The sequence below is a fragment of the Triticum dicoccoides genome, chromosome 2A (assembly GCF_002162155.2).
Source record: "Triticum dicoccoides isolate Atlit2015 ecotype Zavitan chromosome 2A, WEW_v2.0, whole genome shotgun sequence".
In the NCBI taxonomy this organism is placed as follows: Eukaryota; Viridiplantae; Streptophyta; class Magnoliopsida; order Poales; family Poaceae; genus Triticum; species Triticum dicoccoides.
The window spans coordinates 10,061,619-10,074,322 of NC_041382.1; positions in this window are offsets into that span (position 1 = coordinate 10,061,619).

A 12,704-nucleotide genomic window follows, 5' to 3' on the forward strand; every position below is an offset into this window, starting at 1 on the left:
ATCACCATCGTCACCGGCGCGACACCTTGATCAAAATCATAGCATCGTTGTCGTCTCGCCAATCTTATGCGTCCACAACTATCGCTACCGCTTAGTGATAAAGTAAAGCATTACAGCGCAATTGCATTGCATACAATAAAGCGACAACCATATGGCTCCTGCCAGTTGCCGATAACTCAGTTACAAAACATGATCATCTCATACAATAAACTTTAGCATCATGTCTTGACCATATCACATCACAACATGCCCTGCAAAAACAAGTTAGACGTCCTCTACTTTGTTGTTGCAAGTTTTACGTGGCGGCTACGGGCTTAGCAAGAACCATTCTTACGTACGCATCAAAACCACAACGATAGTTTGTCAAGTTGGTGCTGTTTTAACCTTCGCAAGGACCGGGCGTAGCCACACTTGGTTCAACTAAAGTTGGAGAAACTGACACCCGCCAGCCACCTGTGTGCAAAGCACGTCGGTAGAACCAGTCTCGCATAAGTGTACGCGTAATGTCGATCCGGGCCGCTTCATCCAACAATACCGCAGAACCAAAGTATGACATGCTGGTAAGCAGTATGACTTATATCGCCCACAACTCACTTTTGTTCTACTCGTGCACAACATCAACGCATAAAACCTAGGCTCGGATGCTACTGTTGGGGAACGTAGTAATTTCAAAAAAATTCCTACGCACACACAAGATCATGGTGATGCATAGCAACGAGAGGGAAGAGTGTTGTCCACGTACCCTCATAGACCGAAAGCGGAAGCGTTATAACAACGCGGTTCATGAAGTCGTACGTCTTCACGGCCCGACCGATCATGCACCGAAACTACGGCACCTCCGAGTTCTAGCACACGTTCAGCTCGATGGCGATCCCCGGACTCCGATCCAGCAAAGTGTCGGGGATAAGTTCCGTCAGCACGACGGCGTGGTGACGATCTTGATGTTCCACCGTCGCAGGGCTTCGCCTAAGCACCGCTACAATATTATCGAGGATTATGGTGGAGGGGGCACCGCACACGGCTAAGAGATCTCAAGGATCAATAGTTGTGTCTATGTGGTGCCCCCCTCCCCCTGTATATAAAGGAGCAAGGGAGGAGGAGGCCGGCCCTAGGAGGGGGCGCGCCAAGTGTGGAGTCCTACTAGGACTCCCTAGTCCTAGTAGGATTCCACCTCCCATATGGAATAGGAAAAGAGGAAGGGCAAAGGAGAAGGAAGGAAGGGGGGGCGCCCCTTCCCTAGTCAATTCGGACCAGACCAAGGGGAGGGGTGCGGCCACCCTTGAGGCCCTTTTCCTTCTTTCCCGTATGGCCCAATAAGGCCCAATACGTATTCCTGTAACTCTCCGGTACTCCGAAAAATACCCGAATCACTCGGAACCTTTCCGATGTCCGAATATAGTCGTCCAATATATCGATCTTTACGTCTCGGCCATTTCAAGACTCCTCGTCATGTCCCTGATCTCATCCGGGACTCCGAACTCCTTCGGTACATCAAAACTCATAAACTCATAATATAACTGTCATCGAAACCTTAAGCGTGCGGACCCTACGGGTTCGAGAACAATGTAGACATGACCGAGACACGTCTCCTGTCAATAACCAATAGCGGAACCTGGATGTCATATTAGCTCCCACATATTCTACGAAGATCTTTATCGGTCAAGCCGCATAACAACATACGTTGTTCCCTTTGTCATCGGTATGTTACTTGCCCGAGATTCGATCGTCGGTATCTCAATACCTAGTTCAATCTCATTACTGGCAAGTCTCTTTACTCGTTCTGTAATACATCATCCCGTAACTAACTCATTAGTTGCACTTGCAAGGCTTAAGTGACGTGCATTACTGAGAGGGCCCAGAGATACCTCTCCGACAATCGGAGTGACAAATCCTAATCTCGAAATACGCCAACCCAACAAGTACCTTCGGAGATACCTGTAGAGCACTTTTATAATCACCCAGTTACGTTGTGACGTTTGGTAGCACACAAAGTGTTCCTCTGGTAAACGGGAGTTGCATAATCTCATAGTCATAGGAACATGTATAAGTCATGAAGAAAGCAATAGCAACAAACTAAACGATCAAGTGCTATGCTAACGGAATGGGTCAAGTCAATCACATCATTCTCCTAATGATGTGATCCCGTTAATCAAATGACAACTCATGTCTATGGTTAGAAAACATAATCATCTTTGATCAACGAGCTAGTCAACTAGAGGCATACTAGTGACACTCTGTTTGTCTATGTATTCACACATGTATTATGTTTCCGGTTAATACAATTCTAGCATGAATAATAAACATTTATCATGAAATAAGGAAATAAATAATAACTTTATTATTGCTTCTAGGGCATATTTCCTTCAAAAACATCCTTCCTAGACTTGCTGTAGGTTTCCATGTACCATTCATAGAATCTTCGCATCATCTTTGTTACAGGAGGACTGCCATCTTTGATGAGAGGCTTCCCGTACTGGTATCTGAATTGGTCCACCTCCATTGTATCAAACACTACATCATCGCCCATATAATCAGCAGGATTGGTGCCGAGCACCATCTCCGGCAGATAACAACAATCGCTAGATACTTTGAGCGGGGGGCATGATTGGTTCGCCTGTTCACCAAGCTGGGGAATTTTTTTCCACTTATTCGTTCTGCTAACCTTTTATCACTTGAAGTAGTTCCCGACCGGCGCGCATCTTCCAATGTCTTTTTAAGAGGGCGGACATAGTTGTCATCCGACGAAGGTGGTGGTGGTCGCTTCAGGGCGTCGATAATGCGCTTCGGTCGCGCCCCTGCGCCACGACCCGCCCCCACCGTCGCCGTCGTCGGCGGCCACGCCCCTGCCCCGGCCCGCGCCCCCCCACCGTGGCTGTCGTCATCGCCCTCGCCGCCCCCGCCGTCGCCCTCGCCGGCTGCCCCCGATGTGATCCGCCGCCGCCACGGCTCTGAACACCACTTTTTTTCATATAATGTGTATTATTTTTTTGTTCATTGCATTTTTTTCATATATATAATGTATATATGTATGTGGTAGCTATATGATGAAGTGATGTGGCTATGTATGTATGAATATAATGTTCATAGCATTTTTTTTGTTTATATATGTTTTTTTCATATATGTATTAATTTTTTATTTAGGTTGTTAGTAGATATCGATTTTATGTTAGTGCATTTTAGGTTAGTGTAGAGGAAAAAGTAAAATTAGTAAGTACTACTTGATTTCAGGTTAGTGCTTAGTAGTTGAACTAGTTGATTTAATAAAACTACTTTATTTTACTATATATATAAGTAGTTTATTTTTGGTAAGTACTATTTTATTTTATTTATAGTAAGTGCTTAGTAGTTGAACTAGTTGATTTAATAAAAACTACTTTATTTGACTATATATAGAAGTTGTTTATTTTTAGCAAGAAAATTAATAGAACTAGTTTATTTTTTAGTTCAAGCAATTATTCCCTGTTAGGACCCCGATTCCAAGCCACATCGATCTAGCCGGTAACACCTCATATCACTTTGCGGCCTCACGCACGGTATCCCACGGGTGTCGCCTTACCATGGCCTGGACCGTTTGCGCCTTTTGGCTCACGTATATGATACTGTCGCTAGCATCCATATGACAGAGAACCCGGGCCGACATGGCTAGTCGTGAACCCAAAGCGGCACAGACCTATAGAGACAGGCATACATGAATCACATCGAGCATGTCGGTCATCAGCGAGTGATTCCGGGCTGTAGCACTGGGCTAACAGGACTCCGGGGAACCCAGGCTGTAGCAGGCTAGGCAGGAAACCGGAAGTCACTGCGTGACATTTCTCCGAAGGGACAGACATAGGAACGAAGTGAAATACATATCGGCCAATCAAGTGTCCTGAACAGTAGTGCTGGGCTAGCAGGACTCCGGTAAACCGGGCTGTAGCGGACTACTATGGCTCGAGGAACACTAGACTACATTTCCCCATAAGAAAGGCTGCCAAGGATAAACAACTAGATTGTTGGATCCCACTCATACCAAGCAGTTCAATCATACACACAATATGCCCGATATGAGTACATACAACATGGCATCACAACAAAACTCTACAACTCAAGTACTTTATTTAAAGGCTCCAGAGAGCCATACATAACATGTTCATACATATAGGGGTCACATGACCCGACACTCAAGTCATACAATCATACAAGCACAAGCGGAAGTAAATAGTCTGAGTACAGACACTAGAAAGAAAGAAGGCTTCTCGAAGCCTGTCTATCTACATAGGGCCCTCCATGGCCAGAATCACCACCTGGGTGGCTAGTCACTCGTCGACGTCAAGGTCTACGTAGAACCCATCGGAGGGGGCGGTGTTGTCATCTGAAAATAGTAATTAAGAAAACATGAGTACAAAGGTACTCAGCAAGTCTTACAACATAACCTACTATACATGCTCATTCTCAAGTAGGTGGTGGGGTTATTGCAGCAAGCTAGCTTTGACTCTTGGCTAAGCTATCCTACGGAACTCCACTAGGAAAATAGTTTTCGCACACGAGTCCACTACTCACCAACACAATACTCCACCGGGGATCCTCCCTCGTCATCCTACGAGAGGGCCATCCTCGGTACTCACACTTATCTTGAGTCTTTTAGTAGTATCCATTAACTTGTCTATGAATTGTATAGGCAACCAAGTAGTCCTTTACCGCGGACGCGGCTATTCGAATAGTTTTATACCCTCCAGGGGTGTACTTCGTCACACATGTTTCCACCACTTAGAGTCTGCACACGACATGTGCTCGGCAGACTTCAAGCGAAAACCGACGTGGGTGTAAACCACGACCTGACTAACCGCGCAAGTCTCTAGTCCAGGTTTATCGCCTATTCAGGTTCCATCCGCAAGGAAATCCGGCCGGGGTGTCCTCAACGGCCCCAAACGATGTGTACAGGGTCCCGAGACGCCAAACGGGCACCCGGCATACCCGGCCACAGTGTATCTACCGCATCATAGCCCACGCCTAGGGTCAGTGGTACGCACGGCCGCCAACACATAACCTACAAACACCAGAAACTAGTTGCAACTCCTGGACAGAGGGCGAGAGGGGTCAGTAAGTCGAGCGGGGTCATATTTCAGGGCCCAATGTGTGGTAGTAGCTGAATCTTAAATCACGCATACATATCTCAGTTCTTATGGACGGTCTCGATGAAACAGCCCACCATGTACTCCTACATGGCCTCTCATCGATACCTTTACCAAAACATGTTCAACACATCCCTCACATTACCGACATAAACATTCCACTCTAGCCCATCACCCAGATGAACCAGACCTGACACAACTCTAAGCATAGCAGGCATAGCAAGGTAGGAATCACATACATGGCTCAATCAACTCCTACGCATGCTAGTGGGTTTCATCTAGTTACTGTGGCAATGACAGGTCATGCAGAGGATAAGGGTTCAACTACCGTAGCACATAGTAGTTTGAATCGCGTTGTCTTAATGTAGTAAACAAGAGCAAAAGCGAGAACATGGGTCTGTATCGGAATGATCAATGGGTTGCTTGCCTGTTGTAGTGGTAGTAGGGTACTGCCCTTCAGACGGATACTCGGGGTTATCCTCGGAGGCAGAACCTACCACGAAAATCACACCGAACATAATCAACACATGGCAATATGCAACAATATGATGCACGCTATGACATGGCAAGATGAAAGTGTCTTGGCCTAATGCAAGCTAAAACAGAAGGGATGAACTCATTTGAATCAATGATTCAAATCTTAGCTCATTAACATGGCCTTATTAGTGCATTACCTTATTCTGCTTAAACAGAAAGGTTAACTTATTTTGTCATGCATGAAACCATTACAGATGGATAGATTGAATTTTTCTGATCATTTTTCATATATAAATCTTTGCATTTGGAGCTATGGTTGATTTTCTATGATTTTTAGAAGTTTTGGCTATTTTCTGGAATTTCTTATATAAGAATAAATCCAGTAATTGAATTAATGCGTCAGCATGACATAGGTGTGACGTCAGTGGGTCAACTGGGTCGGCCAGGTCAAACCTGACTGGTGGCCCCTCTCTGTCAGTGTCACAACTAGTTAACATAATTAGATTAACACTAATTAGCTGTCAGTGGGGCCTGGGCCCACATGTCAGTGTCTGAACTAATTAGAATTAGTTAAATCTAATCTTAAACTTATTAGCAGACCGGCCCCACCTGTCATAGACCCAGGGGGTCTACCTGGGCCCGCACAGGGTCAAACTGAGTCAAACTCGCCGGCGGCTGGACGCCGGCGATGTCAGACGCGGCGGAGGGGCTCGGGTTTGCGTTTCCGGCGACCAAAACGATGGCGGAGAGCAGCTACGTGACGCGGGGAGCGAGCCGCATCGTTTGGTGGAGGAAGTGGGGCTCGAGGAGGCCGGAAACGACGCCGACGACGACCTTGGCGGTCGCCGGAGTTCGGGCGTGGATGAACCCGACGCTATGGGGCATGGCGAGGCGCGGGGAGTGGTGCGTTAGGCTCCTGGGAGCGCGTGGAAGACGAAGGCGTGCTCGGATTCGAGCTTACGCGCCTGTGGCCATGGCGACGACATGGCCGGCGGAGCCGAGCTCTCGGCCTCGATGGCAGAGGGGGTTGGAGGACGCGGACGAGCACGGGGAGAGGGGTGGAGGAAAGATGGGCTCACAGGGAACTCACGGAGCAGGCTAGTGAGCTCGGGGAGGACTTGAGGCCGGCGAATCGAACGACGGCATCCGGCGGCCGTGGACGGGGAAGAGGGTCACCACGTCGTCTTGGGGTCGTCCGAGCTTGCGAGGGTCGACGGAGAGGTCGAGGACGGCAGCGCGGAGCTAATGGGCTTGTCGGAGAGGCGAGGCAGCGGTGGTGGGCGCGGCAACGGCGTGCGGCGGCGATAATGGCTCTCGGTGCGTGCGAGAGCAGACCCAGAGGACGGAGAGGAGCATGGGAAGAGTGAGGAAGGGGGAGAGGGGGACGTGGCGGTCGGCGTGGCACCCCTAGACGCCTCCAGGGCGTCGGCAGAAGCAGGAGGTGGCCGGTGTGTGGCCGCGGGCGCCAGCCACGCGCTCCTCGTCCTCCTGGCGGGAGGAGGGGGACGACTGGCAAGGCCAGTCGACTGGGCCGGGCCAAGCGGGCTGGGCCAGCACAGGTAAGGCCCAGGTGGGTTTCCCTCTCTTTTTTTCTTATTTGTTTTCTTTTCTATTTATTTCTGCAACTATTGGGCTGTATTAAAAAAATACTAAAACGTTTCCAAAAATCCTGAAAATAATTGTGAGCTCTGTTTAGAATATTTCCAATAGCCCACACTTATTTCCAGAATTATTTGAGCATTTAAATTATTTTATAGCATTTAAATGCCCAAATTCAAATACTTATGATTTAATTCAATGACCTTCTGTTGACCTAGAAAATTGTGCACCAATTTTGCCAGAGGTTCTAACCCAAGACAAAGAGAGTGAACTTTTTAGAAGGGCATTTCAAATTTAAGAGGAATTTAAACATGATGCACACTCTAATGCTTGAACTAGCTAGGGTGTGACATTCCCACATCGACGTCGACGATGCCTATCCTGCATCCTCATCGTCGACTCGGCAGAGGAGGCCGGCTTGATCAGAGGGGTCATGTCCGGGACTGGGCTCCGTCGGGCTGGTATTGGGAGGTGCTACCTGCTGTGGGGGGGGGGGGTAGGTTGTTGAGGAGCCAGCCCGTTGTTGACCCGATCCTTGTTTGGTGGCGGTCGCGTGGGCCAGTGACGGAGCCGAGGCTTCCGGACACCGCGGAGGTGGTACGTCACCGTGTCAGCGAGGAGGACGAGTACGTCCGTCGCTACATGGTTTCGTTGGAGAGCAAGTTCGACAATACCTGGCAGGTTCTTCAGGGATCTCACTGGAGCTATGATCCTGTGATGGTTCCTTCTCTTTGGGTGTCCACCGCCCGCGCCGATACCCGTCGGGCGCTACGATTCTAGCTGTATTAGCGATGCTATATGTATGATAGTATTCGAGGTGTATTAGTGATAATATTCGACGATGTACGGACGCAAGAGATGATGTAGTTTTGCTTATAATTGAATGCATGCTAATTTGAATACTACTTTATTTTACGATTTGGTTTTGCTTATTGGATACTCAAATTGAAAAAGTACTCCTACTTTGGATGCTAAAATTGCAGAGCACTATGCAAGGCGTATGCATTTGATTAGTTGATAGCTTATAGGGTTTTTGTTTTTGCAGAAATCTAGGAGCCCCTCCATCATCCCCGCTGTCGTCCCCGTCACCGACCCCCCTCCAACCTCTAGGTGAGACCAGCCAAATCTCCATGTCAATATGAGTCCTATAAGATATTTGTAAATGTTTTTTATCATATATTCAACCATTGAAATGTAATGGCATCAAGTTTGAATGCTCATATGATATAGATGAAAACATGTATATTTCCGTCCCGTTAAATTTCAGGCGCTCGATATGTCCTTTTTTAGAAAGATAATTAAACTATATTTTGAGTTGACTTTAAGTCCGTCGAGTCTCCACCATATATGAGAGGACGAAGAATCCTGACTGTTGTCGTGGGGGTAGCTTCTCCTTCGTTCCCGTGTGCTAGATAACTTGGTGTAATGCACTCGGGGATGAAAGGAGGAGCTACCATTCATCACCGACGGTCGAATATGTACACCACGTGAGCTGAGAGTTTTCAAAAAAAGACTCGACAGACAGATAGTCAGCCCGTGATGAATAATAATGATCTAATTTAGGTTTTTAAGTACATATTTAATTATAAGTTTAATATTTGAATTATGAACATAGGAAATGTCATACTGGGACGACGAAAGTCTCCGGGGGAGTGCGATTGGTGCCATGACGACCGAGGTCTGTGCGGCAGGCCTCACTTGGACGAAGATCGGTGCTTCAGCATTAAGCTTGAGGAGACCTTCGATGTTGAAATGGTACGCAACGACGACAAGTGTTTTTTCGTAATTAAGCACGACTTCAACTATTTCAACGTGTAATTTTCATCTTTTACAATTCGACTAGCTTATACCATGCCATGCAAGACGCTATGTTTTGGAGAGGATGGGTTTTGAAGACCATGAAAGTTTCGAAACAAAGAAAATTCACATACGGACCCATCATGGTGTGGATTTTGAAGTAAAGTTGTACAATTCTGAGAGTGTAGCCCATTTTGGTTCCAAAAAATAGGAAGCACTTTGCAAGATGTATGGTTTTCATGAGGATATGCTTGTCACCATGGATCTTGGTGATCCTGAAATCGAGCAAGACAATATGGACATTTGGGTCCTTGTTGATACGCCTCCAATTCTACCGCTATGTGAGTTTCTCAAACATAGTTATTAGATAATTTATATTGTTCATGTGAAAATAGTTGACATCTTATTTCCATTGACAACTTATTTTCATTCTTCAAAGAATGTGCGGAAGATGGTAGACAGAACCTACTATACCAAAGGCTCCGAATTAACTTATCCAGAGAAAAATCATCTGACAGCATTTTATACTGATCTTGGGAATTACAATATCTACAATCAAACTCCTCAACATTATGGTCAATACGTGCCACTAGTGAACGTGTTGAACTACGATAACTACTGGAGATACCCTGGTAAGATTTTTTACTATTACGACATCTGTGCATCTTTTGCATACTTCTAAAACTAGTATATCATTTCCTAACTATGAAGTTATTACTACGTTTTTCAACAGATAATCCCAGAGGATTGTGTGCCTCATTTGATGTATCAGAAAGGTAGCCTTAATGTTTTGAACATACAGCCAGGTCATCCTATGAATCTCAACTGTCCATACCGGATTTCTAAAAGAAGTGGAGAAATGCTAACCAAAGAATGGAAAAAATGTATGGACAGTTGTAAGGAGGTTCTTGGAAGCAAAAGGAAGCGAAGCGCAAGAATTGGAGACAGGATGATCTCCATTATTCATAATGGAGAGTCAGGGTCTATATTGTTTTATGCTATTTTACCTTAAAGAGGGTATTTAGGTCCTACCTAATACTGATGATCATGTGCCTAGAACAATTAAGTAGGGTTGTTTCGATGACTATGAGGATGATGATTGTATGACTTGTTATTAATAACGAGTAGAAGATGTATGATGATGATTAGTAGGATTTATTATTATGATGATGCATGATGCGAGCATGAAGAGTTGTTATATATCAGTGGGTAAAATGAACATGAATTGGATTGAAGTGAAGTCAACATGCATGTGGTGCATGTCGAAAGTAGTACTAATCCAAACTTAATCAAGTTAGGATTAGTATTACTTTCGACATGCACCACATGTTGCCTTCACTTTAATCTAAGCCTTGTTTAGGCATAGCAGTAGCGTTGGTAAACCAAGCACGGAGATAAGAGAGGAAACGTCTCTCTATTAGCTAGCTAACACACCCTAAATTACCCCCTAAACCACCCCCTTTCAGAAAAAAGCAAAAACCTCAGCTCCAGCCATCTGCTGACGCATGGACGCCTATTCGGTCCCGGTTGGTGCCACCAACCGGGACCAAAGGCCCTCCTGCCTGGGCTTGTAGCACCGGCCACGTGGAGGCTCATCTGTCCCGGTTCGTGTAAGAACTGGGACTAAAGGCCTAAGGCTTTAGTAACGACCCTTTAGTCCCGGTTCAAAAACCCGGACAAATGGGCCTTACGAACCGGGACAATAGGCCCTTTCTCTACTAGTGTTCGCTTTCACCGGATCTATCATTTCCTTCGGAGGTGGAGGTTTCTTTGCAAAGAAGTCCCTCACTTCGGCTTGACTGATCTCCGCGTTTTCCTCCTCGGTCCTCTCATATGGTAACTTTTTAGGAGTCTTGAGAGATGGACCATATCTGTATTGCCTCATGTCTCTGACTGTACTACTAGCCGCCGGAGCAGCGACATCTCTCTTCCGTCGTTGCTTAGGAGGCGGAGAAGGAGGCGGAGTGCTCCGATGCGCCGGAGTAGCCGGAGCGGCGGTATCCGTCTTCCGCCGTTGCTGACGAGGCAGAGGAGGAGGCGGACTGCTCGGACGCGCCAGAGGAGGCGGAGTGGCCTCACGCGCCAGAGCAGCCGGAGAAGGAGCCGGAGTGCCTTGATCACTCGCCGGAGGAGGAGGAAGAGGAGGAGGAGGTAGAGTGCCCTGACTCGCCGGAGGAGGAGGCGGAGGCGGAGGCGTCCAGTTCGGAAGCTTGATGTACTCCTTCTGCCATATACATGGAGTCTTCAGAGCATGAACCAATTGACTCTCCCCTTCACCTGTAGGGTGGTCAAGCTCGAGCTCCTCAAATCCCTCCATTACTTCATCCACCATCACAACAGTATAGCCATGTGCAATGGGATAGCAGTGAAAAGTTCTGTCGGGTTGAGGAGGTGCAACAGAGCCGACAGCCGCCATCAAGGTGAGGCTTTGGCATTTCGTCATAAGCTAGCAATGTTGAGCCTCCGTGATAGCATCCACGGGGTAGCTAGGAGCCGTGCAGTCAGGCTGCTGCATGAGCTCCGTGGAAGCCATGTTGCTTGTCCGCTGAGATGGCGGGGTAGCTCTGGCAGCTCGCTGGCTCTAAACATGTTCCTCTAGCTTTTTACTCTCGCATTGAGTTTCTGCATTTCGCTCTGCTCAAGTTTCCGCTTCCTCTCCTGGGTTCTATAACCACCTGCGCCGGGAAACCCAACCTTCTAAAGGAAATATGCCCTAGAGGCAATAATAAAGTTATTATTTATTTCATTATATCATGATAACTGTTTATTATTCATGCTAGAATTGTACTAACCAGAAACATAATACATGTGTGAATACATAGACAAACAGAGTGTCACTAGTATGCCTCTACTTGACTAGCTCGTTGATCAAAGATGGTTATGTTTCCTAACCATAGACATGAGTTGTCATTTGATTAACGGGATCACATCATTAGGAGAATGATGTGATTGACATGACCCATTCCGTTAGCTTAGCACACGACCGTTTAGTATGTTGCTACTGCTTTCTTCAGGACTTATACATGTTCCTATGACTATGAGATTATGCAACTCCCGTTTACCGGAGGAACACTTTGTGTGCTACCAAACGTCACAACGTAACAGGGTGATTATAAAGGTGCTCTACAGGTGTCTCCGAAGGTACTTGTTGGGTTGGCGTATTTCGAGATTAGGATTTGTCACTCCGGTTGTCGGTGAGGTATCTCTGGGCCACTCGGTAATACACATCACTTAAGCCTTGCAAGCATTGCAACTAATGAGTTAGTTGCGGGATGATGTATTATGGAACGAGTAAAGAGACTTGCCAGTAATGAGATTGAACTAGGTATTGAGATACCGACGATCGAATCTCGGGCAAGTAACAACGTATGTTTTTATGCGATTTGACCAATAAAGATCTTCGTAGAATATGTAGGAGCCAATATGAGCATCCAGGTTCCGCTATTGGTTATTCATTGGAGACGTGTCTCGGTCATGTTTACATAGTTCTCGAACCCGTAGGGTCCGCACGCTTAAAGTTCGATGACGGTTATATTATGAGTTTATGTGTTTTGATGTACCGAAGGTTGTTCGGAGTCCCAGATGTGATCGCAGACATGACGAGGAGTCTCGAAATGGTTGAGACATGAAGATTGATATATTGGACGACTATATTCGGACACCGGAATGGTTCCGAGGGTTATCGGATATATACCGGAGTACCGGGGGGTTACCGGA